The following is a 6,640-nucleotide window of genomic DNA, read 5'->3' as shown; positions in this document are numbered from 1 at the left end:
TAAATCAAATCACTATATTGTGTATCAGGAACTAAAATAGTTTTGTATCGTAGGTCAATTATACTTCAAAACAAACAACCAAATAAACTTATAAAAAAAAGATCAGATTTGTGGTTACCAGAGGGGGGGGAGGGGAGGGGGGAGGGGGAATCGGATGAAGGCAGGTTGATGGTACAACATGATAAATATACTTATTGCTGCTGTATGCTATATAAGAAAGATGTTAAGAGAATAAATCCTGAGTTCTCATCACAAGTAAAAAACTTTTTTTCTGTTTATTTAATTTTGTATCAATGTGAGACAATCGAAGTTCACTAAACTTATTGTGATAATCATTTCACGATGCATGTAAGTTAAATCATTATGTAGTACGCCTTAAACTTATACAGTGCTGGATGTCAATTATACCTCAATAAAACTGGAAGGAAAAAAAATAAAATGTTTATTTTAAAAAAGACATACCACAGCCTGGTGAAATGTCCGTACTCCAAGGGTGATACTGGGACTGGGAGCAACCTCACCCATAGCTGCTCAAAAGGGTATATGGTTCTGGGGAAGGGATGAAGGGAAATGTCCCACACATGAACTCTGAAGACCTTCCTCTCCCTCTCCCTTTATGAGAATCCTTTGAAAATCTGGTTTTCCTCCTAAACCCAAGGGAGAGCTCCTGCTCTTCCCTTATACTCCATGGAATACCACCTTTCCTTTCCAGCACTACCATCAAATCCTCCACCAAGATACCCATCTCCTTGCTGCTCCCTGGATGTTGAGACTTTGTTCAGTTCCAGATCCCTGATGGAAGCAAGTCCAGAAACTTCCAGCACCAGCTGCTCTCAGATGGGGCATATGTCCTTAGAACTCAACTTGAAGAGAGGCTTCTGGGGCAGATGAGCTTCACCCAAGCTGGCTTTTGTGCCAGCCACCGTGGAGGGGTCACCTACAGATGCCAAAATGTGAGCCACTCTTTTCCAGCTCTTGTCACAGCCAGGACATGGACACTCGTGTCAACCTGAGCCAACGGGGCCTGAGGAAGTCTACAAGAAAGAGTGCTTCTGAAGAGAATGCATTCCTTTGTTGAGGTAGGCAGAGTAATGGCTCCCCAAAGCTGCCCACATCCTAATGCCTGGAACCAGTGACTATGTTATCTTACAGGGCAAAAGGGGCTTCGCAGATGCAATTAAGTTAAGGATCTTGAGGTGAGATTATCCTGGGCCCAATGTAATCACGAATGTCCTTGTTTTAAGAAGAGGCAGGAGAAGTCAGAGTCAGAGAAGGCAATGTGATGAGGAAGCAGACGTCAGAGCCAGAGAGAGACTTATAGATGCTACACTGCTGGCTCTGGTGATGGAGAGAGAGGCCATGATCCAAGGAGTGCAGGACGTCTCTAGAAGCTGGAAAAGGCGAGGAAAGCGATTCTACCCTAGAGCCTTTAGAAGGAAGGCAGCCCTGACAATATGTTGATTTTCGCCCAGAAAGACCCGTGTTGGACTTCAGACCTTCAGAGCTGAGATGATAAATTCGTGCTGTTTTAAGCCACAAAGTTTGTGGTAATTTGTTACAGTGCCAAAGGAAACAAACACACTCCCTGATGGCTATATCTTCAGCCAAATGTTGTATGGCTTCGTGTGATGTGTGAAACTGTGACAACCTCCTTGAGGCCATGAGGACACGAGCCTTGGGATTAAGCAAGACAATACACTGAGGAGAGCTGAGCAGAAGACGCAGAGCACCTGAAACCATCCCTGGAAGCCCTTGCTCTGGATTTCACGCAAAGAGATAGTGAATGGTGGTACATTCTGTTACTCGTGGCCCCAAAAAATCTCACATGATAACCCTTTCTTGCTCCCAACAAGCTTCTGCTCTCAAATCTCTTGTTTAATCATGCTGAGACACAAGTCAGGGACCCTAGGAGCAGCCATCACAGGTAATAAGCTTCTGCAGGCTCAGGCTGACGCTTGCTTACCTGACTTAGAGTCACTCCTCAGGAGGTGGACACCCCACAAAGAGCAGAGAACCACTGTGGTCAGCATGAAGGGCCAGCTGCAGTCTGAGAGGCACTGCCAAGGGGCTACAGAGGAGGCAAAGAAACATTCCAGAGTTCCAAGGATATGATGTGAAAACACACAGGAACAAGGGTATATGGTGGATTCATCAAATTACACATGCAGACATGGGTACACTCTCCCCCTCAGTCTTCATAGTGGGTGACATGGGTCCTCTCTGGGTACGGAAAAAAAAAAAAGGTGCTTGAAGAAAACCATACCTCCATTTAAAAAAAAAAAATGTGCCAACTTGCTGAACAAGATGAATCCTCTGCCACCACACACACACACAAAATTCTATGATTATTACTGCATGCTGTTGATGGCGTTGAAGTCTAAATTTATTGGAAAGGAAAAGAATTTTTTTGAACTAGTACTGTCTGAGGGCATTTCTCCTTAAGATGAGTTTGAATCCAACTTGATTGTTCTTGTGAAGATGGCAGTCAGTTCCTTTCCTCACATTTTAAAGAGGAAGTACAGAGCAAAGTCAAGGGCCAGGCTCCCAAAGAGCCCACTGTAATCCCGTAATCCCATTTGCTGTTGTATTGAGCCCAATGATGATTTGGGATTTATAGTTGGCCTTCCCAACCTGGAACATAAGACTCATCTTCATTTATGCAATTTTACTTGTAATTCTTTCCAGAAACTTATCTTCCTGTAGGTTCCTTGCATTTCCCAACAAATTAATCCCAGACAGTTACGTCTTTATGCTTCTACTCTGAATCTCCTTTTCAATATACTTGTTAAGGTTATACAGATTTTGTGTGTACCTGTGTGTTGATTCATGTATCTTTATTTCTTTCTTTTTTTTTTTCTTTTTTTGCGGTACGCGGGCCTCCCTCTGTTGTGGCCTCTTCCGTTGCGGAGCACAGGCTTCGGACGCACAGGCTCAGTGGCCATGGCTCACGGGCCCAGCCGCTCCGCGGCATGTGGGACCTTCCCGGACCGGGGCACGAACCCGTGTCCCCTGCATCGTCAGGTGGACTCTCAACCACTGTGCCACCAGGGAAGCCCTCCAATTGGATTTTTAAAGTATTCTAATGTTACCTATTTTTTAAAATATTTATTTATTTAGGCTGCACTGGGTCTTAGTTGTGGCATGCGGGAGCTTTGTTGTGGCATGTGGGCTCTTAGTTGCAGCATGCATGCAGGATCTAGTTCACTGACCAGGGATCGAACCTGGGCCCCCCGCACTGGGAGCAGGGTGTCTTACCACTGGACCACCAGGGAAGTTCGTAATGTTATCTATTAATAGAAGCATTTTTATATTTTCTTTTCTAATAGTTACAGCTCTTACGTCTGTTTCCTATCTTTTTTGTGGTAACAAGGACATACAGAAATCTTAAACTTCAGATTGCTGAAAGCAGATATCCTTCTGTTCTGGATGTGTATATCAATCCATGGTTATTGAACAGAGGAGTGAATAAACAGGAGAATGAAGAAAGATGGGGGTCAATTTTCATCAGAGAGGAAAAGGTCAATTTCCTAAGGCAGAGAGAAATATTGAAATGGGTTGTATTCAGGACCAGCAGGAAGCAGGTTGCTGGCTTATCCCTTGTCTACATCCTAGTGGCCAAAGGATGAGACACTCCTACACTTGATGATACCAAGAGGGAAAGTAGGAGCCTGGTCCTGGATGACAGTGGTGGCTTAACGAGTACCAGGAAGCTCCTACTTGTAGACATTCATTTCAGTGAGGAAATGGTGTTTATTTATGGTAGTTGGATTTTCAGTTATTTACAGCTAAACACGCCCTATAGGATACAGGGTACAAAGCTTTGAACTGGATTATTCCAAAGTCAACTTACTGGGTTGTCCAGTATTCTGTGGACTTCTTACACTCCTTTTTGAAAGAGATCACTTTCTGGAAGCTGTATGTGGTCTGTCTCTGCTCAGAGCTCAGGTTCTTCACCTTTCCCCCATGTGCTACATCCTGTCTGGATTATCATGATTTTGAACTTATTCTTGATGTGTGGGAGAACAGGCGACGAACAAATGTGTAGCAGTAATAAATAGACCCCAAAGCCTATTTTCAGGAAATAGTTATGATACTAATAATTTACAGGTAAAATGCTGATTAATTTATTCCTCCTTCTCTAACCTGAAGTTCTTAAGCTCTGAGGAGTTGAGAAGTGTCCTAGAGGCTCATGTTTCAAAGACAAAAATATACATCTTTCTTCATTTTCTTGTTTTTTTAATGACTTTTAAAGTGTTCCCCTTCACATGGAACACTTTGAGATGCTATGTGTGATGAAATAATAACGGTGAATGGAGATCAAATTGTAGGTCCATGATTCAGTCGATTGAATGCCACCAGCTACCATAGTGATTTGGTCAATATATAGTTTTATATCTCTTATTCTTAGTCATAAATTGTTTAAATTAAACCAATAGTGGACTACTGATTTTAAAAAGCATATGAAAGAATGTTAATATAGTTCAACAATTCAGTATCTCAATAAACATGTTTGTCAGACTATACTAAGAGAGGAAAAGGGCAAATTAAACTTTGCAATTGAATGAAACGATTAATACTGCTAATACAGCAATTTTCATAAATGATCCACAATGCCTTTTCTGCAATTCTAAATTCTAAAATGTTTTCTAATGAAAAGCTTCTTCCCCCTATTATGTCTCTGCAAAATTTACCTGAACTAACACGGCTATTTACACTTTGTTTCTCTCTAACTTAGTGGGACTCCTCATATATTTTCATACAGATATACCCAGACGCTGCCCCAGACCTGTTGGGATGTTACATATTGCGCAGTGTATGCACCTTACTATACTGCTAAAATCCAAATGCTTATGAATTCTAAAATACTTCTGGCCCTGAAGGCTTAGAACAAAGGATTAGGGGCCTGTATGCAAACAGGATGCATAACATTTTTGACATTTTACATGCATAATAGTTAACATTTGTTCAGAAATGTTTTTTTAATGTAATCAAATTACAGTAAATTAAATAGTATGATTAATTTGCTAAATGAAAAAAGAACATGCAATTTATTATTAAAAGTTGTATTCAAGTGGGTTTCATGAATCAATCTCAAATACTATACTTATTTAAAAACACTTTTTAACCTAAAATCATGTTTTTATTCTATACCATACAAACAGAAAAAACTGAACTTCCAAGAATGCTCTCTTTCTTAAGATGTTAAGGCCTCCATCAAACTTGAAGGTGAATCACTGGAAGCATCTCTCGTCACATCCAAAACAAAACAATAATATGGCTAATTAATTGCCCAGTCATACTACCTAGGGCTATAGAACATCAATTTTTTTAAAGTCAAAGTATGGAAAAGAGGCCTAAATTATTTAATGAATGGGATGTTGTTTTATCAACAGCCAAGTAAAATCCAGGGAAGTGCTGTTAGAAGTAAAGACATCTGCATAGTCTCTAAATACTAATATGCAAAAGTCAACAGATATACTGTCTTAATTGCAACAAATAAGATGAACAATGTGCAGCCTGCACGTGGATATTCTCCACAGTGGCCGTAGAAATTAACAACTCCTGGAACAAGTTTAGCATGCAGTGGACAGGATGATCCAAACAGAGGCACAGGGCTGCTGAAACCTGCTAGGAAACCCCAAGGAAGGGGAGAAAGAGTACACTGAGCCCTGGGTCAGAGTAGGATAAGAGAGAACCAAGCACCAAGGAGGAGAGAGGACATCAGAGCCTGGGCCCTGGAAACTAAGGAAGATGAAAGGACACCAAATACTGGACTCTGAGGAAGACATGAAAATAATTTGTCCTGGGCTCCCAAGAAAGATGAGAGTGGGCTGGGTTCAAGGAAGAAGAGCACACACCGGGTCCTGGGCAGCGAAAGACTTCTCCCATTTCCTAGATATGGGCATCTCGCTCATAGAAGAGGACACGGGGTAGAGAATCCTATCCAGCCCACTCCAACTCCCTGATTCTTTGCTTAACCAAACATCAGACAGGCTACCCTTAACTTTCTCCCCAGTAAGCCCCATACGTGTACTTCCTCGTAGAATCCCATTTTAGCAAGAATCCTAAGTCAGTTTATCACGAATTCCTTACTCTTGATATCTGATCAAACTCCTCATCCCCACTCTCTATCCCAGGTGATATCCCATCACCTGGGCCTGGCTTCAGTAAAAAAGCCTATTATCTTGGTTCAGCCAGAATCCCCCCAGACTTGATGATTCCTTTTCTTCATTTTCTATCCACCAGTATCCCACTCCCCCAATCCTAGGCCATAAATCCCCACTTATTCTGGTTGTATTCAGAACTGATCTCAGTTCTACACTGGAGTCTCCCTTCCCCGGTTGCAATAGTTTATTGAATAAAATCTACTTTCACCTCTTTAACTTCCGTCTAGCTCTGGTTTACCGTAGACAACAGCCACGCCCCCATCCCTGTGTCTTGGGTCCACTTAACCCTGCCCATCGCACAACTTGAGTAGACAGTCCTGACCCCCACTCCCCTCCCTGGGCCTGGAGGACATTTAGTCTCAACCTCTGCACACTTTGGGGCAGGCCCGTCCCTCTTTTCCTCCCAGGACCTCTGGCTGATTTTAGTCCCGTCTCCAGAACATTTCCCACCCTCCCAACCCGCCCCTTTTTCC

The sequence above is a fragment of the Aethalodelphis obliquidens genome, unplaced genomic scaffold (assembly GCF_003676395.1).
Source record: "Aethalodelphis obliquidens isolate GAN/ISIS:26980383/991018 unplaced genomic scaffold, ASM367639v1 scaffold113, whole genome shotgun sequence".
NCBI lineage: Eukaryota > Metazoa > Chordata > Mammalia > Artiodactyla > Delphinidae > Aethalodelphis > Aethalodelphis obliquidens.
Note: the sequence above shows the minus strand (reverse complement) of the source record.